Source organism: Cololabis saira, chromosome 14 (genome assembly GCF_033807715.1).
Source record: "Cololabis saira isolate AMF1-May2022 chromosome 14, fColSai1.1, whole genome shotgun sequence".
In the NCBI taxonomy this organism is placed as follows: Eukaryota; Metazoa; Chordata; class Actinopteri; order Beloniformes; family Belonidae; genus Cololabis; species Cololabis saira.
In genome coordinates this window covers 22,836,622-22,864,305 of record NC_084600.1, presented here as the reverse complement: position 1 = coordinate 22,864,305, position 27,684 = coordinate 22,836,622, and the positions used below count along the sequence as shown (strand labels likewise).

At 42.1% G+C, this 27,684-nt stretch overlaps 1 protein-coding gene across 7 annotated transcripts in view; it reads right to left on the bottom strand.

Annotated features, from left to right (window-relative positions):
- The window catches only part of auts2a (activator of transcription and developmental regulator AUTS2 a), a 352,954-nt gene that overhangs the window by 222,855 nt on the left and 102,415 nt on the right, over positions 1 to 27,684 (bottom strand). The window lies entirely within an intron of this gene.

Genomic DNA, 27,684 nt, shown 5'->3' with positions numbered 1-27,684 from the left:
CTCAGCTCGACGTGGGAACTTCAGATGTACAAACACCACATGAAAGGATCCGTTATTCCCATTATGCAGTTCAATGTTTCAAGTCTTAATCTGGGACCATTGTGATTCCTTCTCGGTGTTCTTCAAATCCTAATTTCCTGGCTCACACATTCCCCACCAGAACCGGTCCATCATGCAGACACTGATCATGGTTTGAAGTAAGTTTTACGCTCATAGTGACACTAGGTCCGTTCCACGGAGGGAAATGACTGGCTGTATGTTTGATAGCAGAAAGATATTAGTTTGTCTGAAGTTTGATGCTGATAAGGGAATTCTACAGAGACTACATGAGAGCTTTTCCTATCATTACAGCAATCTTCTTTTTAAAAAGAAGCTTATTTGAGGGCTGGACCTGACCCAAAGCCATGATGGTGCATTCTCAAACATAAACATAATAAACTTAAGATATCTAAAGAGTCTGAAGACCTGCATCAAAGTGCTGAGTTAAGAGCTAAGTCCAAATGAGATAAGTCTGTTACTTTAAAAGTTTTACAGTAACAACTAGATGTCTAAATCACAAGTTTCATCACGATACAATATTATATTGTTAACTGGATGATTATTCAAAGTTTCATGTATTTATTTCAATTCAGGAGCTAGAGATTGATGTGAGACAATGTTACATGTTGACTGAACACAATCACTTCTATTCACATCAGATTGGACTAAACAACTATGATTTCATTTCACATTTTCACATTTCTTGAATCACCTACAGAATTGAATGAAAATCGATGAATTCCCAGGAGCTGTATGTAAGAGCAATAATAAAACGAATCATAAAATGACCCTGATATGTCAACAGACATTTAAAAATCATGTTCATTTCAAATACTTATGTCACTGACAACAGCACTCAAGCCAGGATATTCCAGTTTAAAAAGAGGAGTTGCAGCCCTCATCTGATGTTTGTTTTCATTTTTTGTTTTGGCCTGAAGCTCCACCCTCCACCTATCTCCCAATCACCAAGTCAGCATTGTTTCTGAAGCTCCACCCTCCACCTATCTCCCAATCACCAAGTCAGTATTGTTTCTGAAGCTCCACCCTCCACCTATCTCCCAATCATGAAGTCAGTATTGTTTCTGAAGCTCCACCCTCCACCTATCTCCCAATCACCAAGTCAGTATTGTTTCTGAAGCTCCACCCTCCACCTATCTCCCAATCACCAAGTCAGTATTGTTTCGGCATCCGGGTTGCCAGCTCAGCTCTAATTATCGCAGCCATGGCAGCCTACGTTCCTGCTGCATTCTGCAGCCTACCTGGCAACCTCTGGTCGGGGGGAGGAGGGGGAGGGTACACGCTGCTCAACAATATTTTGAAAGTCACTGCAGTACCAGTTTTGGCCATTTCTTACAGACGGCTCCTTTAAATAATTTCAGGTGTCGCAATGCGGATTATATATATTGCTGTTTGATCTATTATCATTTTGGTATTGATGCTATTGAATCATTCATTATTAAATAGACGTATCGATGTAGTTTGATGCTTTGTTCCAACCACCAATAAAAGCCACGATGCAGACATGTTTCCAGCAGCTAAAACATGGTCACAAATATCTTTTGTGTTCAGTTTAAAAGGAAAAAAGAAAAAAATGAATGAAAAACATCTAAAAGACAGATTTTAACAAACTAAGATCTGCAGTTCCTACAATATTCCATCTGCAGAAAGTAGAAATGTCTGCACTGAGCTCACCAGACTCATGTCGCCTCTTTAAGGAAGTCTGGTCATAAAAGTCAGAGAGCATCTGCAACAAAGGGCGCCACTGGATTAAATGTCTCTTCCAGTATTTAATTCACATTATATCAACATTATCTAACGTGGCTTTTAAAAAGGAAGAACAAAATTAAGCCAAAAGAGTAGAGGGAGACTTTCAGTATGCTAAAAGGGCAATTTCTAAAGTAAAAGGGCAGTTACAAACTGTAAAGGAGAAACACACCCAAGAATACATTTCACAACCCAAGCTGGAAGACCAGCCAGGAGAGCAATTCAGTAGTAGGTGGGAGATAACCATGGATGGACCAGGACACAGTTCTGTTTAATGTTTTACAATGCAATTCAGCATCACTGGGTAACGGCCGTAACCTGGTTGAAGCATAGCTTGTCATCAATCCTGACCCCACCCATATTTCCTCCCTGGAAGATGTGACAAATGCAGACGCAATGTTGATTTTAAGGTCCTGGTGGGCAGACCGATGGGCAGGAATGAGCAAAAGCTTAGTTTAGTCAAAGGTTGAAGTTAAAAATGCAGGTCCAGTGTTCCATAAACCAGGACTTGATCCACACTGTTCCTTCTGGGTCCGAGATACAACTAATAGTAAAAGGTAACTTGTCCCTTAGACTGAATATATACCTTTAACCTCCTGAGACCTGGCATCTGTGGGCATCACAGTTTTGGTTCTTTGCAACATAAAACTTACCTGGAACCTGTCGTAGACGAATGTTGACACTTAAGACTGCTATCTGGTGGTATCTTAAGAGACAAGTGTTACTTAAAATGACATTTATAAATGTATAACAATACATGTGTAATATTGTACCAGTAAACTGTTTGGGCATGCATACTCATTCAACTTTAATGGGTAGATGTGTCCACATTTCTGAATGGTACTTTATATATTACATATAAAACATACTGCAAATAAATGTCATAGTTAATACCAAAATTTGCTTTATTAGTACTTAAATAGCTAAAACAAATATAAAATGCAAGTAAAACCAAAGCTCGGGTCTCAAGAGGTTAATCATCCCTTTTTACAAAGGTTGTCCAGTTGGGCATCAACAGTCAATACACCAGTCCTAAATTAAAAAAGACCAACATTTATCTAAGAGAGAACACTGACGTTGTGTAAACGTCAGCCTTAGAAAACATTAAGCCTCCTGTTATTTACTTCCCCACTAATTTGGTCTTGAGCACACAGGTCAGGCTTGTTTGACCTGAATATGGTTAATGCAATAAATAAATGTGGAAACAAAACAAACATTAAGCTTCAGCTGGGGGCAACAAACCAACGATCCTAAACAAACCTTAAAAAGGCAAGTCACCTACCGTGGATCGCTACGGACTAAAAAGGCCACAGCTCAAATGGGCCACCCAGCCAATGTTTACATTCTGCCACTCCCTTCAGAGTGCCAGGTCCAGATCCCATACACACAACTCTGTTGTGTATATAATTATGTCACCTCTGACAGTGGCTTGAGATTTCTGCCAACTACAATGGGCTCCCAGGCTCCACGGTATTTAGCCAAATTTGGCAGCTCCTGAGTTGGAATGACTGAAACAACTGTAATATTGCAAATTAGTGGGTTATGGAAAAATAAAAAAGTCTCGTTATTGCCGCTCTGTCAGAATTTATGAAGATATAATCCGCTTGGCAAGGCTTTTGCTCAAAGCGTTCGCCGTTTGTGGCACCACAAAGTTGTCTTCATTCCACTGATGCTCTGTGCATCCTAAGGGTGGGGAATTCAATAAAACTGAAAATTCAATGAAATCTGTTGACACCACAGTGCTGACAGACATAATAATACCTCTCTGAAGCTGTTGTGTCTGCTTGAAGAGGTCCACTGCTGTCACAGTGCCTAAAATTTTTAGCTGTGAACGGTATGAACAACTATTGTCCGGAGGCTGTCCCCCTAACTACAGTACCAGCTGGCACCCAAGTAGCTTTACATGTACATCCCACATTGTTGCCCAGTCTGTAGAGCGGCTGGTACTGGCCCACATTAAGGACTGCACTGACATGGCCCACAGCTGTATGCATATAGGAAGAGCCAATCTGTGTCCAATGCAGTTTCAGCTGCTCGTCCTGGAAGACAGGGACTCCTACATCAGGCCACTCATGCTGTGCTGGACTTTAGTTCTGCGTTTAATACCATCATTCTTCAGACAAGTGTCAGTAAACTGGTACCGTCGGTGTTGAAACCATCTAAGTAACTGGGTACCAGTAGGCCACAATGGTGAAGATCCAGGGTGTTTCATCCTGCTCCACAGCACTCAACACTGGCTCTCCACAGGGGTGTGTCCTGGGCCCCCTCCTGAACATAGTTCTCACATATTAATTGCTCTGCATGGTACCCAGGCAATGATGTTGTGAGCTTTGCTGATGGCACAGCTGTTGTTTTTCTGATCCCAACCAACAAGTCGAGATGGTAGTGGACTGCAGGACAGGAGTGTGCACCTCCTCCTCCCCTCTTCATTTAAGAAAAAGTGGTGGAGTTGGTGACAAAAGTCCAATACCTGCACATGTCCATTGACTACCTACATTCCATGAACACCGCCAGTATTATTAAGAAGATGCTGAATCAGGCTTAGTTTCTTATATTTAGTGAACCAACATTTGAATGTATTGCGTGTTGTGTAACCTTAGTGATACAGCAATGATAACATTTTAATAAACTGGACAATTATAAAAAAACTAAGAAAAACAGCGTACATCTTTGACAGATTCCCCAAACCATCCCACCAATGTCGAAGTTGACACCTCGTAATTAAAGATAAAGAGCCTTCACTTTAATTCCATATCCATCCTCACTAAAATATGTTCTTGTGGAAAGCCAAAGCAAAAGAAATTGAGTGACTGTCCAAATATCTTGGGACTAAAATGATTGGTAGCTTCTGTTTAAAGAACTAACAGCTTTTTGGGGGGCGAACAAAATCTGTTAGAGGAAGAAACCGAGAGGCTAAGTGTTACAAAGATATCAGCCCACCAGTTAAAATTCTGTAAACTCCATTCTCCGCCCAGGAGTCTTTAACCCCTTCTTTTCACTGTGGTTTGTTTTGATTTTCTTTTCAGCCGTCAACGCTTGTCAGGTGGGCTTATCTTCGGTGATTGGTCTTATCTAAAGCAAAACAAACAGCAGGTTTCCTACACTTGGTCTGGCTAGGGGCTGGATGTTGGTGTTTCGGTGTGTGTGGGCTGTTGTATTTGGTTTGCTTCTCTCCTGTTTTCTCCTCCATAGTCTTCCTTCTCTCTTGTCTTATCACTTTCCACTCCCCTCATGTCACCCACAGGGAGCCTGGAGTGCTGTAATGCTAAGTGACAGCCTGCCTGCCTGCTCACTTCCCACACACATGCCCACGCTTGGCCACGTCCCCCTTGGCCATCGCTGTGCCCAGACAGCAGAGTTTCAAGAGCTTACAGGGAAGAAATCCAGGAAAGTGGTTCAAGGTATCAATTCACCGCCTGGAGAGTATTTATACACAACAAAGGGGCTTGAACACGGCTGAAAAGATGAAGTTAGTGCCCCGCTGATAATATTAGGCGCTATAATTAAGCATTGCATGCAATTTGGAGGTTTCACAAGTCCCTTTTGAATGAATAATTAAACAATTAAACACAGTATGTAATGAGATCATATCCAAATTATTTCTGGGGCAGCAGAGTGGAATAACACCAGGTTAACCGGCATTGTTTCCACAAGCCTTCTGTATGTCAGCACTCAGCTTTAGAAAAATAAATATTTGATGCATCTTAGAGGTGCCTGTAGTTTGAATCAGTTTGATTTCTTCCTCGTTGAATACTTCCTTCGCCGGCATCAAACAGAGAAGCAGCCACAGAAGCCTGTGGAGGGCCTGGAGCAACCTGACTGCAACAGACGCTGCGTCTTCTCGGGGTCCGGACGGATTCAAGTAAAATCGTGGACATCTCTATTTCTGCAAAATCCTATTTCAAGTGTGTCCTAGAAAAGGACAAAAGAAGCCATGTGAAACTCTGCAAATTAGTTATTTTGTTTGTTTCCTCGCTAAGTCTCTTCCTATTTGGGCTGTAGGAGTCCAGATGTTCATGAACTACACCTCCACGGTCCCGCTCCAGTTTCCATCCAGCAGGCTGGCAAATAAAAACCACTCAGTATGAAAGAGTCCTCCCGCTGAACTCTCTCTCCACTTTATTGAATGGTCTTAAGAGTTTACATCAATCTTTCAAACTTTAAGGGGCTAAATCAGCTCTGTAGTGCTTAATGTAAAACAGACACTTTACAAAATAAAGGCTGTGACCAAATAAAAAGCCGAGAGGGAGGCACGTCTCTGAAGGAGGCTGGGGAAGGAGTTAAGGAGTTAAAATAACCTGCTGACTGCTAGTCTTGGAGCTCCTCCGCTCTTTTGTAAAACTGCTGCCTGCACAATGGTAAAACATGACACTGCATCCTTCTCTCTTTCTCTCCCCAGGTTGTGCACGCCAGCAACACAAAGCCAGTTCCTGCTCTCCGCGTGGATATTAGTCGAGGTTAAGTTTCTCTGATGGCCCGATAAAGGAGGACTGGATCCCATCCCCTGCACAGCCAGTAAATCGAGTTATCCAGGACCCATCTGCCTGATGATACCGGGGACTGCAGCACCATGCTACCTCAGCACTAATAACGTTTGGTGTAATGTGGTGAAGGAGCTTCTTTTGGGTCGACTGGGACTTCAGTCAAGTCCACTACAAAATTAAATCCTTACTTTCAGAGGGAAAATAATGGTTGATATCTTATGGCAAAAAAAACAACATTTTATTTATGTGAAATTGGTTCATTTCGTAAGGAAAATGATCCAACTGTTGTCTTTAAAGGGGACGTTTTTGGGGGGTTCTGAAAGTAGATTTTTGTGTGAATAAAGAGATTACAAACACAAACTGCAAAGCAGTGCGGCCGTGTCACTAAGTTTGGGTATGCCGTTCACATTAGTGGGGTACAGTGGCAGCACTGACCCACATCCGTCTTTATCTCCACCCAGCTTCACGTCATGCTACAAAAAGAACTCTCCATGTTTTCTCACATTTCTCAAAGTGTTGGCTACTGTCAAGACAAGAGTGTACTCATTTATGAATTGTTGAATTTGTGTGTGTGTGTGTGTGTGTGTGTGTGTGTTGGAGTGCAGTCTGACTTGTATTGTTGAATCTGCTTCAATGTTTTCTATTTATCTACTAATAATGTGCCATTCCATCAAGCTGCCCACAGGTGGAAAAGAGCAATCTTCTAGAATCTGGCACAATGCATATTCTCTTGTTGTACAAGATTAATGTTTTATTGTGCACTGTCCCTGTCTTGAAATAAATAAATAAATGACAAATTAAAAATTGATGAACCTCTATGATGGGAGGTGGAAATCTGCAGCACCGTTGGAAAGGAGGCACGTTCTGAAGAAGAGAGGGTGGAGCAGGGTTACGATATCTGTAGTTTTTAGGATGAATACATTTATTTATGTTTGTGAGCACCTTATTGCTGTTGTCTCGTTGATAAAATAACAAGAAAAGAGATTCTGGTTCTGACACTAACTCCACTCAAGTTTAATGGAGACAGCTTTTGTACCGTTGTATTTTGATAAAAACATGTCCCAGATTGTAGCAAGCTCGTTGCCACTGGGGCCGACCGACAGGACAGAGGACACAGGGTTTAGTGCAGGAACTCTTTATTTCACCAGACACACGTGCAGTCACCCTCAGCCGAGACCTCTGGCTGGTGTGCAGCCACTTCTTATGAAGGCAGGCAGGGTGGAGAGGTTGATTGGGCACACCTGTGCCCAATCAACTGAGTGGCTGCTCCTCCACCCTGCCACACAGATATTCTAATATGACTTCAGGAAATTGTTTCTACTTTTAAATTATTTTTACCTCAGTGGTTGTACAAATTGCCGAATGGACAGAAATCCGGCAGCTCTGATTTCCAGCCGACTAACTGGTGCTTCTCTAGTTTTGAGATACGCATGATAACTGGCCTAATAATAGGCCTAATATTCACGTGAACATCTATGATTAGGAGAAACCAGCCACCAGATTGGAAAGCAAAAGAGGGCAGGTGTTTTCATCCCCTCGACAACTTTAAGAGCTACTTAAGAACTTTAAAGGGGACCTATTATGAAAAACACGTTTTTTCTTGCTTTAACATATATAAAGTGGTCTCCCCTCAGCCTGCCAACTCGGAGGAGGAGGAAAGCAACCAAATTCTGCAGTGTCTGTACAGCCGCCCGGATGATCCATCCAGTGTGATGTGGCTTCTACGAGCCGTTCAGATTCTGCTCCCGTCGTTACGTTACGACGGGAGCGATTTACATAGGTTGGCCTCCAATGCGTGAAACCACGCCCACAACTAACTCCGCTTACGCCATTTTTTCGTAGCGGTGTATCGCGTCATTCAGGCAGCCAATCAGCACAGAGCCTCATTATCATAGCCCCGCCCACTCAGAATCCCTCATAGATAATGAGGTTAGAGAATGGGAAGATAAAGACATGGCTCAGAGGCTGAATTTCTAATTTATTTAGCAAAAACAATCAAAAGCTTGTTTTTAAGACATTCAAGGCCTGTTTAAAATAGGTATTAGATGCCATAATAGGTCCCCTTTAAGCGCATTGAGCTGGATGCTAATCTCAGCATGCTAACATGCTTATTAGAAGAGTGATGGTTCTGAAACGGTACTTAACATCTTAAGATCCTTCTTAAAACATCACTATTAGGATGTTTATTTTTTGTTCGTCATGAAGAGATCATAACTTCAAGAACCCCACAAGAAGAAAGGAGGGAATCACGAAAGTTCTTCAACAAAACAGCTGGTGCCACTCTATCAAGCAGAGGTTTAGTGAGGTCAGCAAATAAACTGAACTATTAGGTGCTACAGTAGAAGTAAAGTCAGAGTATCACTAACATAGCAGAAGATCTGTTCAAACGGACATTAAATGCAATAAATGTCAAGATATTTCAGTGATATCGACCTCATGCACAAAGGGCAGTGATGTCATATCCAGATTCAGGCTTTGATGAACAATTGTTGAAATGGAATCCAGTCTAACCAGAACGGCAGCAGAATGCTTAGGAGATGTTTAGCATGCGTCGGGAAATTAACAAGTCTGACTGAATCCAAGGACTACAAAGTTCCCAGCCGGAGGGGGGGCGTCTTGAAAAGTAAAAGAAGAGTTTCAGCTCTGCCGAGACTAGTAATGAGGTTTGAAGGGAAGCCTCACGCTTCCCTTCAAACACAGTGGCTAGCCGCTTGTTTCACTGCACAGAATTTAGAAAGATACGTAAAGCACACACAACCATCACGTCTGTCTGAGTCCTGAGCCAAGACTTCATTTGGAACTCATTTCCAAACACAAGTCAGCAGGCGATGTGGACGGAGGTCTGGTGAGGAGGAGAGGGTGGGGAAATAGGTTCCAGGGAGAAAAGGAGCAGAGTAAGGACAAAAAAAATAATTCCAATGACTTTCAGATGTATGAGCCGGTGCCAGCGTCATGCTTTTCAGCTCACTTCGTTCCCTCCTACATGCCGTTTGCACGCATTCCCCCTCTACGCTCTGCTAGAAGGGAAGCAACCTACAAACCCAGCTGTCCCTGCATCGCTCGGCGGATGGATCAAATGAAAGCAGGAAACTGAGAAAAACACAGAGTAATTGCTCACAGACATGAAGAACTAGGGACAGGGTTTAGTGGTGTGCGGGGAGGCTGTAAATCAGCGAAGACATGGCTGGAAGTGGAGTCAGCTGGACAGCAGCTTGGCTGACCAGTGCTAGACGGAGCCTGAGGACCCCCAGAAAGTGCACCTTGGAAAAACACCACATCTGGATGATTAAAAGGGCAGAAAAAAAGACTGGGGGAGGAATATAAAAAGACAAACTCAGGAAAAACCTGCTGTCAGACAGAGAAACTATAATTTCATGCTTCTATTGTTCTCAAGCAAATAGCTGTGTGTGTGTGTGTGTGTGTGTGTGTGTGTGTGTGTGTGTGTGTGTGTGTGTTTCTCTCTCTGTCTGTCTGTACAATGCTTTGTGATGCTTTTTCTTTCTTTCTTTTATAAAAATATCTTCACAAGATAACTGTTGTTTTTACAGAAACTAACATTTGTCAGGAGTCTGGATTCCCAGCTGCGTCTCTCGCGTTTTGACGGGGAAGCGTACCACTCGGAATGTGGTCACATCCTGCAACGTCCACCCCCCCTACAGGTCTGCTGTCGGGCTCCGCCAGCATAACTCGCAGTGGAAAGTAGAGAACAGTCATATTTTGTGAAGCAGCAGTCAATCAAATTGCCCAACAGTTTGCATGTCAGACATCAGTTCTGAACGTCCCGTCGATTCCTCCCACTTGGGTCTGCCTGCCGTTGAACATCAGTGGTTGCTGTCAGGGTGAATCCTGCCTGACACGTTCCCTTTCACACCCTTATCTTATCTATTTGTCTTTGTTCAACAAACTTTTTCCACCATGAGAACAAACTGCGGGCTTTTCCCCTCATGTTGCCAGATAATGAAAGAAGATTACTGGCGTATTTTATAAAGACAGAAGTGCGGTGAAGCTCAATGTCTTGTACAAACATTAGGCAGCGATTAGACAGAGCTCGGTTCCAGGCCTATGCAACATTAAAGAGGGGACCATTTTTAAAATAGGACTTGTCTTGCGGTTGGTTCTCCAGAACACACATTTAGGCAGACAATTAGCCCTGCAGAGTGTCTGTGTGACTCTGCTATCGCTTATGAGATAGACCGCAGGTCATTTTCATTTTAGCAGACAGTCGAAGCTTTGTTGCCATCACATTATTAATGGCCCATTATCACCAGGAACATTTAGTGTCTGGCTCCAACAAATGGGCTTTTCCTTCTTTGTTGTGATAATTTCTGTCTGACATTTTAAATAGCTTGGGATATAGACGGATGTCAGAAGGACAAATTTATCTTCCAATGGCTACCGAGAGACGATTTGTGTCAATGTGAATTGTTACCTGGGAAAAAAAAAACAAAAAGAAATCTCTGCATTTCTCAAAAATGCAGAGATTTTAAACTAAAAGCCTTCAAAAGTGTCCCAGGAAAAAAGCTGAATGCCATTTGTTTTCTCCTCATTTGGAACAATTAAAAATAAGAAATCAAAATTCAGCACATCGTCACAAGTCACTATCACATCAGAATATATATTAGAAAGCTCTGCATAAGTCTGACCTAACTTTAACCATGATTGAATGGTTCATTACCTCTGAAAAGGCGGCAGTGACATATGATGAGTTACGTCACATAATTACGCTTGATATGAATAATCAAACTTGTCCTCACTGTTAAAATAAATCCCGAATACATTTGTGTAAACATTTTACATCATTTATTGCGCATGACTCAAGGCTTTGGCTCCTGGGTGCTTATCATTTTTCAAGCTGGCTCCTTTGATAATAAAATCAAAGTCATGTGTGCCAGAGTTTGTTCAGTTTAACCAGTTGTGACAAGCTGAATGAGGAGTAAATGAAAAGTGTTAAACCAAACCAGCTACCACTCCGTCACTAAATATACCCACATAAAATACTCATAAGCCTCAGCAGGGAAAAACAGATCTTACATGCTCCTTTCAGGTTGGTTACGGGTGTACCATCCCTTTAAAATGGATGTGATGGAAGCTGTAAAACAAGTTTATCTCCAGCTATATAAAGCAATATCACAGAGATGTTCAGTAAATCAGCAGCCACAGTACTGAACTGGAACCTGACCCACCTCTGTAAATCCTCACGTGAATGGAGTTCATCTCACTCGCTGTGTGGGTGTGTGCAGTGCACAGATACAAAGCCAACAGTAACACTGAAGGGATTAAGCACAAGCTGTTGAACAAATCTACTGGAGCAGAGAACACAGAATAAGAATGCAGTATCATAATTAGAGCTTGTGTGGGTGGGATGAGTAATGAACTCGCAAACAATCCCAGAGAGATTTCTCTGTGTTCGCTGTGACCTACTGCACTGTTAAGATGTACACAGCATGAGGACGCTTAATCTTCCAATTACTTAATTTACAAATAAAGATTGTAATAAACTTGGTGAACCAGATTTATACTCACATACGGTCATTAAAGCTCAGGAGCTGGAAGAATCACATCTTTTTAATTCACATTTATCGTGAACCCCACTTCATCAATGCTGCAACTGTCTTATATGCGACCAAAGATAATAATAAAGAGCTGTGCTTTTATTTGAGTAGGTTAAAACACTGGAACGCTCTGCAGAGAAACAGAGGACAAAATATTTATGTGTGATGATTGAGAGTTTCATATTTATTTTCCGAAGCCAACGAATTTTGCGAATATAAACAATTATGACAGAAACCATTTTAGACAAATAAAAAAAATGGTATTTCCTAGAGGTTAATTTTTTTTCCCCCCCATTCTTTTCGAGTGCATCATTGGGTTGCAGTGGTGAGAATTTATCAACGGCCAGAGAGTGATGTAGTCTATCCAGGCATGTTAAAAAAGTAGCAGTAGGTCATTCATCCATCCATCCAATCAACAACCCATCCATCCATCCATCCAGCCATCGATCCATCCAATCATCAACCCATCCATTCATCCATCCAATCATCAATCCATCCATCCATTCTTCCATCCATCCACCCATCTATCCATCCATCCATCACCCTCCCCAGCCTCTTTTTAAGTACACGTGTAAAGTGTTGATTGGAGTGGAGGATGTGGTGGAACTGGCCGTCTGTCCTGGGCTGTCATAAAATCAGTCCAGCATGTTGTTCTTGACTCTTCTTGACAAAATCTGTGCTGATGGTAAATCCAGTAACTCCAGGTGTATGATTACATGTATGGCAGCCTTTTTTCTATATCTGCAATACAACCACCAAAAACTGATGGTACCACTTCTTCATCTCGTCATTTACAAGAGTTCTGACTAAAGATCCAGAGTTGCTCTGCTGATTCTGACACCGAAGGACGCTTTTGAAAAAGACGGCATCAAAGCTAGCAAGCTAGATTAATGACCTATGTTTCCATGTTTCAATATAATTATAGCACAGTATCTATATATATATTTTCAGTTAACGAATGTAATAAATCCCAAAGAATGGAGTGTGTGTGTGGAGCGGGAGGCTTCCCTTTTGCATATGAAACAGTCACAAAGAACATTAGTACAAATGCAACCTCATAGCCTTTTCCTTGAATCTTTCAAAGAAAAGGGGCCAAGCTTTTAAGAGAAAGATCAAAGATGGCGTACTACGGATGGGATATGGCGATCAAGTCTGCTAGATGGTACTAACATTATACAGTAAGGTTGTAGTCTTTTCTTTTATAATTTAAGTGGTTACTCGTGGCTCCAGAGAGCCAAATACAAAATTCAAGAGTTCCCAGCTGTAATACACAGTCTATGAAATCATCTGAGCCTCTTTGATGTCATTAAAAGAGAGAGCTCCTCTACTGGATCGATTTTGGTCGAGTTGCTACACAAGGATAAATCAGAAAAACACCAGAAAATATAATTCAGTATAATAACATTCCCAACTCTGGAGTATGAAGAGTCCACTTACGCAGCCTATTGTGCATTGCTACACTTCACCCTGGTGTTCTCATACATGAATCTGTACAACTTAACAATGTCTCCAAATGACAGCCTTCAATGACGCACACTACTTGGCAAAAGCGATGTAAGTGGATTGTTGGAGGTTGTGCCCACATCTCTCTGAGAGGGTTGGAGAGCACAAACTATTGATCGTAACCTGTGAACTACATGTGTAGCATTGATAGCAGGAAGGCATTGGGGAGGTGGGGGATGGGAATAGACATAGAGATGTGCTGTGAAAGGCCTCTCAATCAGACTGCTCTTGCATTGCTCACTTAAAGAACAAAATGCAGCTACACACATAAACACATGCGCTCTCAATATGCTCCTCCATACACATTCCTCCTTCTCCTCTGCTTGTTAGTGTACACCATGTGCTGTGCCAGTGTTGTGCAGAAGAGGATAGTATAGCTGGAGGCGAGTCAGAGAAGGAGCGGGAGGAGCATAAAGGCATCAAAGCAATGATTTCCACTCCAGCTTTTAATGGAGGTCAACTCAAAGAGATAGAAATGCACCGAAGACACTTGAAGGGAGGTTAACGGCAGCCCCGGGGGAAGGATATCAAAGAGATCTAAAGCACAGTTAAAAGGGATGAAGGTAGATGCTATTAGAACTGCCATATTGATCAGTGTAAACCTCACCTTTTGTAGGAAGACAAGTCTGTACGTCAAAAATAATGATGGCTGCTGTTAACCCTCTGAAGCATGAGAGGTGATGTGGAATTTACTCGCTTCTATTTGTAGGTTTCAGAATCGAGTGGAGCTTGAGGTCAGATGTTGTGCATCCAAGCATAAACTGCACGCACAAGTAGATGCTTTTAATTCACATTTTAACAGTAGCCTACATATAGGATGGTAATATTGAGGACAATGGTAAAGCATACCAGTATATAGTCTATTTCTAGCCTTGTTGAATACTCAAAGCACTTTATATGTCAAGCAACAGTCGCCTATTCACCCATTCATTCACTCATGCAGCACTCTGAATCTGCAGACATACCCCTTCTCAAACCAGGTAATGCTCCTTCTCATGAAGGCCTCTGAAACAGAAAGTGGACTCTTGCTCAAGAACACTTCAACATGTGGACTGGGAGGCCAGAAATGGAACCACTCGCTTTCAGACATTTTATTTCCACTGTATTAAATTTCTCTCTTTTTTTTTTTACTAAAAACAAAGTGATACAATGTGGAATATAATTGAGTTTCTTGACTTTCAGCAGAAATAGGTTATTATTTTCCATGAGTGTCAAACCTGCTGTATTTTGATTCACAATGTTAGTCTTAGATTGTTTTATTATTTCTTAATCATCTAAGCTCGTGCAAACAAGACTCGCTGACGTCTCCCACCGCTCTGCAAGCAATTACGTGTCAGAAACAAATAGAAAAACTGATTAATTGTTTGAATTTGTGATATTGTTTTCATACAGAGAATTTATTTACAGATGTAAGATTTGAGGGGTGACATCCGCTGCTAGTCCAAGACACAAAAAAACACATGGAAGTGCACAACGAGCACTGGAAATCTGCAAGAGAAAAAACAGACAAGGGAACAGGCAGAGACACGAGCAGCAACTGTCCCAGGTCCCCGGGACCCAATCACAGCTAGGCTACCACGACTATCTAACCCCCAAAACTGCGGAGCGAGCATGCAACGAGTGGACGAGTGGATGTGTATGTCTGTGTGTGTGTGTGTGTGTGTGTGTAGGTGTGTGTGTAGGTGTGTGTGTAGGTGTGTGTGTAGGTGTGTGTGTGTGTGTGTGTGTGTGTGTGTCAGTCCAAATCGATGCTCCACCTGAACTGTGTCGACAAGTAAGAACCCGGAACCCAGGCCACCAGCAACCCCACAGAGGGCGAGAAGAGGGCAGGAGGAAACCCACCGCCAGCGAGGTCCGCCCCCTCCTAGCAGCGGCCGAGGGGACCCATGGGCAGGGCTCCCATGACGACGGGAAGAGGCAGCCAGGGAACCACGGCGGTGGAACGGGACCCAGGCGAACCCTGACCACCCGGCATGGGCCGGACATGCGGCCAGGAGGCCCGCACCCCCAGGCCAATGACTCCCACCCAGCCAGAGGCCAGCCTGACCGGAGAGACAGAGCCACCCCGGCCGCCGACGCGGGCAGGTGCACCCGCCTCTACGAAAATGGCCCTCCAGGACCAAAGGAGCGCCCGCCGCACGGGCCCGGAGAGCGGGAACCCCCCCCAACAAGGCGACACTGATAAAAACAGGGAGGGGGAGGTCAGGGTATCATTTTTGACAATGACCCCCCCCTCCAAGACGCTAAGTATCCTTGTTAAGTGCATCTCTATTAATTGTTGAGTGCGCGTTGTCTGAGGTGTTATTAAAATTGTGGGGCGTGGAGTACCGGGACATGTGGGACAGTGTCCCCCACGCCCTGGACCCCCCGACCCCTCGGACCTATGTGTGTGTGAGTCGTGTAGGGGGGGCAGGAGGGGGGAGCGGAGGCCGAAACCAGCAGAGCTGGCCCTGGTAGGCGCCCACGCTCCCTCGCCGGCCATCCAGGTCGACGGGGGCCGGCCCTCCGAGCCGGGCCAGGGCCCCACCGCACCTTCAGGAGCGCTCCCCAGCACCGCTGGAGCCCCCAGGCGCCGATGGAGCCCCCAGGCGGAGGGGGAAATGGCACAACATCCTTCCATTCACTCTGACGACAGATAACATAAATACCTGGGAATGATTCCCCCCGCCGCCGCGCCCGCCCGTGGGAGACCCGCCCTCAGACTTTTGTTTCCAATTCATAAGACTGGTTTTCTTTGCGATACATAAGGCAGTGAGGACCAAGTGAGCCAGGTTTATTCCATGTGGATGTCTCCCGAGTGACCTAGTATGCATAGTGTGGGGAACTCTGTAATTCTGTAATTAAGCCATGTGAATAAATCCTCACATATCTCCATCAGAACTTCCGTACCGGTGCACAAAACCATAAAGCAGGCATATGATTATCAGGGGTGTCCTCTGTGCACTGTGAGCAGATATTAGAGGTGGCAAAACCCATCTGGAACATCCTTTGTCCTGTATAATGTATTCTATGAAGAACTTTGTACTGTATAAGTTGTAAGTTTGGGTTCTTGGTCATAGTGAAAGTATTTAAACATATTTGTGACCAAGAGATCTGGTCGGTGTTGACAGAGAGATCTGCTTCCCATTTTGAGATCGGAAGAGAGACTGAGTTATCTATTTTGGACATTAACCTGTAGAGTTTCGATAGCAACTTTGGGGTGTTTAGATTAAATAACTAATCTTAGCGGGAAGTTGCAGATCCTGTTGGCTGAGTTTATATTTTTTATTTATTATGGACTTAAGTTGTTGGTATTCTTGTGTTACTACTAATTCCATATTGAACAATGAGTGTATTAAAAGGTACCAAATGTCCACTTATGATTACATGTTGTAGATACCGTATTCCTTGGTCTCTCCATTGAGTAAAGTTCACCCCTGTTTTTTTTTATAACACAACTGCTCAGAAAAATGATCTGGAACCTCCTGCAGCTCTGCATCTGTGAACGTGCAATGAACAGAAGGAGGGGTCTAAAATTGCTTCTTTATGCTGAACCTTCATCTACAAACTTTATTCCATCATAAATACCTGCTGGCGTCACATTACCGAAGGATTTCAACAGCCCAAAAAAGAAAAAGGACTTCTGCTTGAAAACCCTTTTTGCTTGTTATTGCCAGTTAGCTCCTAACTGTCAATTCACACACACAGCATGAGTTCCAGAAGAAGAAGCAGCTTCAGCGGTTCACACGTGTGCACTCCCGCTCACACATGTTCCCTCGCTCGTCTTCACTAACAAGGTTGTGTCCCCACAAGTCAATCCCCGCAGAGTGACATATTTTTGCTGGAGGAATTACTGCTGTGTGGAGAGGGCCCTGTATCGCTCATACGCCCCGCCATATAATAAGCTCTACTTATTTCGGTGTCATTACTGCCAACCACTTCTCCTGCATCTCAGAATATCACAGCAATTGGGCTGTATGATGGCCTGTAATAAGGACGTAAGAGAGGTGTGAAGCTGTCTACCAGCATGTGTCCCTGCGCCAGAATTAGATATCGTACACAGTGAAGTGACAAAGGAAGCCGATCCATTTTCTCTAAACATGCCGCCTTAAAATGGTCAGTCTTGGGTTCTGTATGCTTCTGACCAGATAAACTGCCTCGTTTTCCCTGTGGACCTTCAAACAGTACCACAGTCTGAGCACCCGGCAATGAAATCAGAACCATAGAGGGAAAATAAGGACAGATCTTTCATGAGATTTCTCCCAAAAAGAAGTCTAAAGCATTCTCCTTAACTAGCAGCAGAGGGTGCCAGCACATCACAAAACATACCAGTGTGCAAGACATCCCACAATTACAAACCAGTGTCCTGACAGCAAAACCACCAGACAAAGGCAGAAAGAGGCCTCGTTGTTTTCTGCGGTGTGCTGTTTTCTTTGATTTTCCTGGATAAAATGATTCCATCCTTCCTGACGGCCTGTGAAGGCTGCATCTGGGAAGGGACAGGGGTCTGGACGTGATGTGGTTTTTCCAGGAAACAATGTAATTCAGTGGAATCTTTATGTAAAGGGAGTTGAGAGGCTTCAACAGAAGAAAAACAAACAAAAAAAAGTTGGAATTATTTCTCTAACATCTCAGTCTCTGAATTTTTTGCTTGTGGTTGCCTGTTAAGCATCTCCTGTATACATTCCTGTGGGATGCAGAGGCAGAAAGAGACGTTTGTTTGGATTTATGGAGGTTTTAAACGAGATGTGACACTTCTCTTTCACCCCTCTGCCAGTGGCAGACGAGGCTCAGACTGGGTGAATCACAGATGGCTCTTTCTCTCGTCCTACCCTGGAGTGACGTTAAAACCAGGATGAGACTGCCACCACTTCATCCGTCGGCTGCAAAGAGCTGGCACTGTCGAGCAGACAGGGAGAGAGAAGAAGAGGAACCAGTCTGGCCTTCCCTGCGGGTTCCTTGGAGGAACTGCCTCCATCTGCTCATCTGGGGTATATCTGACAGTAATCAGACGTCACTGTTTCCTTTTATACTTTACTGTACATAAATCGAAGTGTGAACCAGAGGTATGAACTTTTTTTGACAATAAATAATAGTCCTCATATTTTCATTTTTCACTTACTCCTTCATATTACTTAACATCAGTCATTGACTGACTCTGACAGAGAACCTGAAGTGTTATTTTTCCCTCCCTATCCTGAAGTGCATCCAATTTTTCTGACTGTATTTTCACTGGTGTGTGAGGTTAAAGGATCAATATCACACTTGATGCCCTGGATCTTGGTCGCCGTGACCGGTTAAGAGGGGCTTTCCACACAGATTTGGTTAAGACAGCCCTGTTGTACGATTAACAGCAAAAGGACAGCGCCGTCTGTGCTCCAGGTCAAGGGACAATCATTCACATCCTCTTTCCACTCGAGATCTCTCTGGTTTCAAGTGAGGGCATTGTTCACAAAGCCTGCTGTAATCAGCTGTGAAATAAAACCTGCAAAGCCTGATGTGCTGCAGGATGTTTGCATTTTGAGTGCAACTAATGCAATGGAACAGAGGCAGAGAGTGATCTGATTTCATCCGGATGTCAGGTTTGCGTATCTGGCTTAACTCTCTGTAACGTAAGATATTGTTCGACTCCACCATGAAATCAGAACAGTAGACAAAGACAAACGAAAGCCCCTGTCCTGCGGTACGCCGTTTTAGCTGCAGTTGCCATGGCGCTATGGTCATCACTCAAGAGGGAAATGGAGGGCAGCAAGTCAATACGTCAAGATAAAACTACATTCCTTTGTAGATTTGTAAAGATCATTTGTCAAACTCATATTCATGCTCACTGAGCGGGAGTTCAGTGAAGAGAGAAAAACACATGAGGTGTTCAGCTGTGAAATAAATACCTCGCCAGTGATGTATTACACATCAGCAGTTCCTTTCACATGTTCTGAGAATTTTACGCATCATGTCTTTGCAAATGAAAACAAATTTTCCGTTGGAAACACTTACCAGCAAGCGAATCATACAGTGTATCAAAGCAGACATAAAATAGCTGTGTATTCAGTTTTAAATAATGGCAGCCTTTGTATTTAGTCTCATATCATATCAGTGAATTATGCTCCTCTTCATAACGAAAGAACAAATGATTACTGATGATATAAAGCACGCCTCAAGGTTTGACCCATTTCATAGAGATGGCTCCCAGTAGGCGCGTTTCACGAGTTCTTATGGGTAGATTTTTGGGGGCTGGATTGTTGCCGCATGTCTCCATTACAAAGGAACGGCCCTGCAAAAGTGGCTTTCAGGACCCTTCACGGGGGAAAAAAACGCTCCTGTAGTGGGAAAGGTACTTAGGTTGGCCAACAGGAGCCTCCTGGCAGAGAGTCTCTGCTAATCTGGAGTTCCAAATTATGTTCAGCATTCTCTCGTGAATGTAAATCATGTGAGAGATATTTCTCTACTAGAACATTAGATGAAGTTGGAGATTACAAGAAAAAAACGATAGATAAACAGACGAGTGGGTTCAAGCCATGTTGGCTTATTATGCCCATGTAGAGGTCCAGCAGGGGGGGTTTCTTTTAATCTCAATCGCTACGACCACGGTGTATGTAAAAAAACAACAAAACCCCAAGGTACACTTTTATTCTTCTCTATATTCTTGTACTGCATCCTTCTTTTTCGCTTCCTTTTATGCTGTTGGCCTTTTTCAAACAGCAAGAACTGTGCATTACCGCCCCCTCGTTGTGATATTTTTAGTCAAAGGTTCTCGTGTGGCGCCACAGTGTAATGGAGCCAGGTCGTCGACCGAAGGTGCTGAGGAGACGGTCGGCTACCTGTCTGAACTCCAGCTAGTGGAAACATGCCTGATGACTTCCACTTTTCACTCCACTTCTGGGGGTCAAGACAAGAGGACGGGGCAGGTGGGAAGGATGGGGAAGAGAGGCGCTACTGGATACTGGACCAATCTTACAGAGAACAAGATTTAAATCACTTGCTCAAGCACTCTTTTCTCATTCAAACTTCATGCAAAAGAGTCCCATCAATGCTTTTTACAACCACCACGTGTTGCCCTGCAGCTTCTCAGTTTATAGAGTATGTGTGCATACATCGGTGTGTATGTGTATGTGACAGAAGTGGAAAAGTGCACAAGAGCTTGTTAAGAAAATAAATACATAAAGCAAAATTAAGAAAAATAAATTAAGTTCAGAGCTGCGATTTCAGATGCAACTTACTAGTTATGCTATTTGAAAAGTTAATATTTGTACTATCTTGTGTAAACATGTTTTTTTAAAAGCTACTCATCATTTTAATGATTGGTTTGCTGCATTTCAAGAGGCAGGAAGGCAAACTTTATTTATTTATCCATTTTTAATCCCAATAATTATTGTTTAACACAGGTTGCCCAAATTGCAGCCTTGCAGGATAACCTTTCTGGCATATTGGAGAAACATCTCCCATCTTGATACACTTGTGGAAATGAAGAGACAGTAAATGATGCACAACAACAAGTGTGACTGTGATGGTGCTCATTTTAGACAGGGCGATTACCGGTATGTATCAGGAGATTTGATGATGTTCCAGATGTGATGCTGAAACCAGAACCATGTGAGATTAATGGTTAAGACACTCCTTGTTCCATGGGTCCATCAGGATAAAGGACATCCTTTGTATGAGACAGGGGCGCAACAGTGATGAGACATATTATTCGACTGGGAAGTAAACAGTGCACTCTCACATTCTGGTGCCACAGAATGTGGCACGCATTTGTTATAGTGTGTGATTTGACTAATATGCCATCAGCTGCCCTTGTGTTTTTTTTTTTTTTTTTATGGCAGTTTAATCCAGGTATGTGATAGAAAACAATACATTTACCAAAGGTTACTACGTCATCAGCTAACATCAGTAACTCAGAAAGAACTGGACAAGCCCCCGGCCAAATCACAGACGGAGAGGTTTCTGTAGAGTGCTTATAAAATAGGTTTCTTATTTATTTAATCTTACTACATAGCACCATGTTGCTAAGAACTGATGTCACCCAACCCTACTTAATCTGAAAAAAGGCCAAACGGTTGGAACGAACCCCTCTTAGTTTAAATACTGGAACTTAACTAATTTAGCTTGATTGGCTTATTTTACGCCAATTTCCAGAAAATTGCAGGAACGCTGAAATGCTCAGCTGCTTTAAATCAAGATTAATAACTAATTTGTTTACAGCTGCCTTTCACAGAAATATTTAAATTATTATGAATTTAACTTTAAACAATGTTCATTTTAGTACTCAATTGTAACTGTAGTTTAAGTCTAACTCTTATTTATTCTGCAACTACACTGTGACCTTTTTCCCCCTATTCACTTTTCATATATTATGTAAAGCACATTGAATTGCCTTGTTGCTATGCGCTATTTAAAACTAGGGTCTACGATTTTGAATATTGTACATTTTAATCAAAATAATTTATAAGGTTGTTATGGCCCAATAGTGTTACCTATGAAATATGATTAGCAAAAAGAACCAAAAGAAAATATTTAAATAGCTGTAATCCTGCAAAGAAGTCAACCAATAGGCGCCATTCAGCCCGAACGGCGCCTATTGGTCAATCTGCTTGAATGTCAGTGATTGGACAGTCCTCACCTACTCCCCGCCTCCCAAAGTACGGCAACACGTCCTGCTGGCTCCCATACCAGAGGGGGTGTGTCGGAGGCGGGAGCTTCATGTGAGGCAGAGCACAGGGGGGAGGGAGTTTGTATGGGGAGTAGGTGTCTTTTTTAAAAAAAAAACTCAAGATCGTAGACCCTAGCTTTAAATAAACTTGCCTTGCCTAATTGATGATGCTAAGTAATGTTAATTCTAATCAAATATGTCCAAATATCCTCATTTCAAATGTTGCCACTGAAACAACATCCCAAACACGCTCAGCCAGAGCTGAAATAAAGTAGGTAGGTTTGCTCAACTTGCAGCCGACTGCGACCACACTGCTATTACATGCTAACGGCAGGCTAGGTGACCATGGCTCCCAGAGCAACGCTGGGGCTAAAAATTTACCGCAATTTAGTGGTGTAATGGTACGCAGAAGTCACGGTTAGGTACAAGCTTGGTACAATGGGGAAAAAAGAAAGGTAGAAAATAATATTTTGGTCCTTTAATTTTGAAAAATGTAATGATCCAACAATGGCTTATTGGTCATAAGTTTTAGTGAAGCTGTTCAGTTAGGCTGCAGTGGAAAAAGAAAACTGAACATAAAGTAGGGGTTTAACATTTCAACAAGTCCACTGTTATTTTGTATAATTTTTTCCTCCTGGTTTGGGTTCAGTTTATTTTACACATTAGAGAGAAGAAAAACATGAACATTTCCATTGCTGTCTGGAATTTATATTATTTGAAAAGATAACATTACTTTATTTCAGATATTTGATAATATGCAAAATAAACAAATATTTCAAAAGCAAGTGTTATTTGACCTATTTAAAACAAACATAAAAATCTGGTTCGCGTAGTTCAGTTTGATTTTCTAAAAAAGACAGGGAATGAATTGTCCAATCACATTAGATTAAAAAAAACAACATACGAGTTACGATACTGATCGCAGATCCCTTGCTGATAACTGTGAGTATCCGGGACACACACGACTGCGTCCCTTTACAAATCTAATTCAAACCAATTAAAAGAGATCCTCAGGTCACGTGCTTATCAAATCAGAGCTTACACTGGATTCTGTTTCACTTCCGGAAGTAAATAAAATAAAATAAACATTTTGGAACCAAATAAATATTTAAACAACATTTAATTACTATTGACAGTCACCCACAGACTGAAAAAACAAATTTTCTTTAATAATTATATGCATCTTACAATATGTTGTTTATTTTCTCTTTTTTTTCTTTTATTCTTCTTCTTCTCTATCATTTTACCTGATAAGGTTCATAATAGTAGATATTAAGTGAGTGTGCTAACCTGCAATTAATGATGCTTTCAAAGGGAGAAACCAGTGGGATTGAACAGCCATAAAATCCAGCTGCCTGATATGATAATAATTTGGAAGAGCTCGTCACATTGGCAGACATCTGCCTGTAACTTGGGTCTTGATCTATTGTCACATGATGTGGTAAATTAAGGATGACATTACGCACAATTAGCAGGGAGATGATGCGTTTTAATTATAAAATAGCCATGACAAAGCCATTATCTAATACAGAATAGCAACATCCTGGGATCATTATCCTCCATTATTACACAGAATTTCAATGAGCAACGTGAAGTTACATAACCACTGGACTGAGAATAATCAACAATCAGAGGCAATTCACTGGAAGTACGTAAACTTCAATATGGACAAATTATTAAAAGGATATAATCTACTAGGTTATAAAAAGAAGGCAAATGAGGCAGATGGGAATAGAAAGAAATTGATTTTTTTTCCCCCCTTCAGGGAAAGTGGATCTGATGAAAAGCAAAACGAGATAAAGACTTTCCAGCTATGACTCAACACATGCAAATATGAGCGTTCCGATTTTCTTCCTCCCTGTAGCTATTGCTAGACAGTCATTAAAGCTATCCTCTCATTTATTGCATGATGGACTGCTTTTGCGACTTCAAGTGCTCATTATGAGCTCATTTTCAAAGTTTGGGGCTTATATGGGACTTGTCACACATGTAAGGTTTTGGTTGGAAGCAGAAATTAGGAAGAGAAATGGCAGCTTTAGTCCTTCACAAAGAAGCTGCAGAGTGAATATGACAACATTGGCCTCTGGCTTTGCAGTGTTGTGATTATGCAAATAAAAACAGCAAATCAAAGACATTAAAGAGTTGCACAAAGTTGCAGTCAGTTGTACAAAGTTCATCGCTCATCACTTCCCAGATACAAAATGTAATGGTACCTGATCATGCAGCTCCAAACTGTTCTGTGCAACTTTTAAAGAACAATGTCAGGAGGGTGTTCACAGATAAATAACTTTCCTGAGTCCCGACCACTGAATGAAAGATGCCAATTCTCACGCAGGTGATCACATTACTAATAATGCATGGATTCAAGGTAGTGATGTTAAAAGTCTTTTGCTGTTTACTAAATATAAAAACGTATATGGTTTCTATAAATCTGCTTTTTATCAGATATATGAAGTGAAACGTGACAGCCTCTTTTTTTCCTTTTTTTTTAAATATGAGATTTGACTAATAGTTTATTTAATCATAAACATTTCAGATCAGAAACTAAGAGACACTCCAGAAAGAGGGGTCACATCGTCATTGGACAGAAGATAAAAGTAAAAATAACAGTTCTTATTTAGGAAAGCCACTATAGACTTAAAGTTAGCTTAAATAAAAGGCGAGATGTGTTAAACTGGGTGACTACTCAGATAGGTCTGGGATAGACCTGGAATAAAGGATTGTGGGCAAACACCAACTACCTTCGAGATACTTTTAAAGTCAGGGTTGACTCCACATGGGAATCTTTTCCCTCTGTGAGCTTTAAATCTTCCCATAAACGCTCCACTTTCTCAGGCAAGACACGGCAGAGGAGTGCAAGTCCCGAGTCCAGAGCTGTTTCCAGGCACTCACCATCCATGTGAATGCACACGTGATGAAAGAAGTATAGGTCAATTTTCTGTGCTCCGCTGGAATCCAGGATAAGCCTAATTGAAATTTATGACGCAATTGCATTTGCAGTGTGCAGGCAGCTTCAGGGGCAACAGGAGAAGAGGGTTTAAGGAATTATACACCTTATTAAAGTGTATTGTATACTGAAGGGCTGAGTAAATGTGCATATGTGAGTGAGCTGGTGTGTGTGCTTGTTTTAAGTGTGCCTATATCTCTTGTGATCCATTATGTTGTGCACACAGGACTGAATTGTTCACATCGAGGTTTATCTGTCATGACAACCTGGGGAAAAAAATTTAAGGTAAGAGTTCTGCAAAAAGCTACACTGGCGCAGATTGTTATGAGACCCAATGGTAACCACAGAAATGAGCCACCAAGCAAAGCCATTTTGTTAAGTGAATTTTCACCAGCTCTACCCACAGGCACATTCTATTGCATCCAATCACGTACGCCGGTCTGCTCACAAGCTGAGCCTGACTTTCTGGTAGTCCAGTTGTGGATAGTTATCAGGAGAGGTGAGATATTTTACGCTGGTTGTTGGCCATAATTATTTCAAAGGCAAAGGGTCATAACAAATCCAGCTGTGGGACTCAAGTATCCATGAAACCATCTTTCACCTTCCCAAAATCCAGCGGAAGAAACAAATTGTTCAGTAAACCTGGATATGGACATGGATACATATTAGGGATGTCCCGATCCGATCACGTGATCGGAAATTGGGCCCGATCACATTGTTTCAGACTTGATCGAAATCGGACATTGCATCCCGATCAGGGATCGGATATGTATTTTTATCTCATTATTTTGACCAATGCATCAAACAGATGATGGAAAAAATGTTAAACAACCGGTGTATCAGCAAGCAACAGTTCCACGTAATTTTGTGCGACAACGCTGCTAATATGAAGAAAGCTATGGTTGAGGTTGGTGCGGGTGTGGGCTGTGTCACGTAAAGTGAGTTCAATAAAGTTGTTTGTTCGTGGTGACCTGCGTATGCGCACAGCGGTGTTACAGCGGACGTAAAAAAATAAAAGTTAAATTACAACAGTGATTAAAAACCAAACAAAGCTGGCGTCTGTGTCATCTTCCTGAACTGAGTGTTCAGAAAAATGCCACAGGCTGCGTCGGGCATTCTTGCCAACTTCGCATGCACGAGGGCAGCGTGATGGACAACCCGAGAGGAAGATTATAAGTTACTTCACACAAACATTTTCTTCTTTAAGCCAGAAAAGGACAGTAAGAAATAAGAGTACAGTCTAAAAAGCACATTACTGGCCATTACTGACACTGTTGCACTTTTATTTGCTTATTTGTTTACATGCCTTCTGGGCATTTTAAGTTGAGCGGCTGTTTTTATTTAATTCGAATTTATGTTTAAATTTTCACTCTTTTTACTAGTTAATAGTTGCAATATTATTACTTGATTGTTCAAGCTACCTCAAAGAAAACTGTTTAAGTGCTAAATGATAAAATAAGAATAAAATAAAAATGAGGGACAACCTGGATCTGTTTGTTTTGCATTTGATCATCTTTTTAATGTGTTACGAAAGTATCGGATCGGGACTCTGTATCGGCAGATACTCAAAATCAAATGACTCGGAATTCGGATTGGGGCCAAAAAAACCTAATCGGGACATCCCTAATACATATGGTATCATTTTCCTTTTGTATCTGGAAACTTATGGAGCTTCACATATGCTCACAGAAAGCTGAATGACCATCCCAGGTGATTCATTTATGGGTTCACCTTTAGTCAGGCGACAATCAGATCCTGCCAGGGGCAGAAACAAGCCTTTGCTCAATGGGGTTAGATTACAGCCATTTCACAGGTGGCTACTTTGTTACCCCTCAGTACTAAACTGATTTTAATGGCGTGCACTACTGCAAATCATTTTCCACATTTACTGCTACCCGTTTTATGTGGCTGTTGGATTACCTGAATGTCTTTACATTTCTCCTGTATATTTTTAGAGTACTTTCATCCAAACTCACATTCTCCCCAATGTTAGAGAGGATCTAAGTTTCAGCTCTGATCAATGCAATCAATTCAGGTTCAGGTTCTTGGCTGATGACACTTGAACTCGTGAGCTTACCACAAAAAATGCAATTCTCTCTTTCCATTACCACTAGAATTGTGCAAAACCTAAATAACGCAACTAGAAACCTGTAATGGAAACAGTTCAAATTTGTTAACTCGGTCGAATATTACAAAAACCTTTTTACACTTTCAGGAGTTGGTTTCAGGATGTCACGATACTTCAGCTTGGCATGCAAGTGTTAGGAAACACTTTTTTCACTTTTGCACCACTGGCATCCCTGGATGTGACGTATGGCCATCTGAATGATTATCCCCTGCCTTCATCTTCTGTTGTCTATTTTCGTAACAGTGGCAATCACAGTCTCAATCATTTGTCTGGCACTAAAGATGCCCATCTTCTTAGAAGTCGAGATCCTCGTCTTTGTTTTGAAGAGAAGTCCCACAGGGTGATATTCTAGGAGAGAGTTACGCCCTTAAACAGAAATCTCGCAGGACATTATTTCTCTTTATTCTCAAAACACCATTCAGCGGGAACACCACTTCCCCCTCTCCCAGTGGTACCATGTTGCAATTTCAGAATTGTCACTTTTGTTTTGCGAAAAAATGTCATGAAAATCCTCCTTTATATAAAACATCAGGATGACTCAGGGTTCAAGCAAAAACATGAAAATATATGCTAACACAAACACCACACTACTGCTTGAAGTAAAATCGTTCTGGTCTTGAGAAAATGCAGCTGCCCTTCAT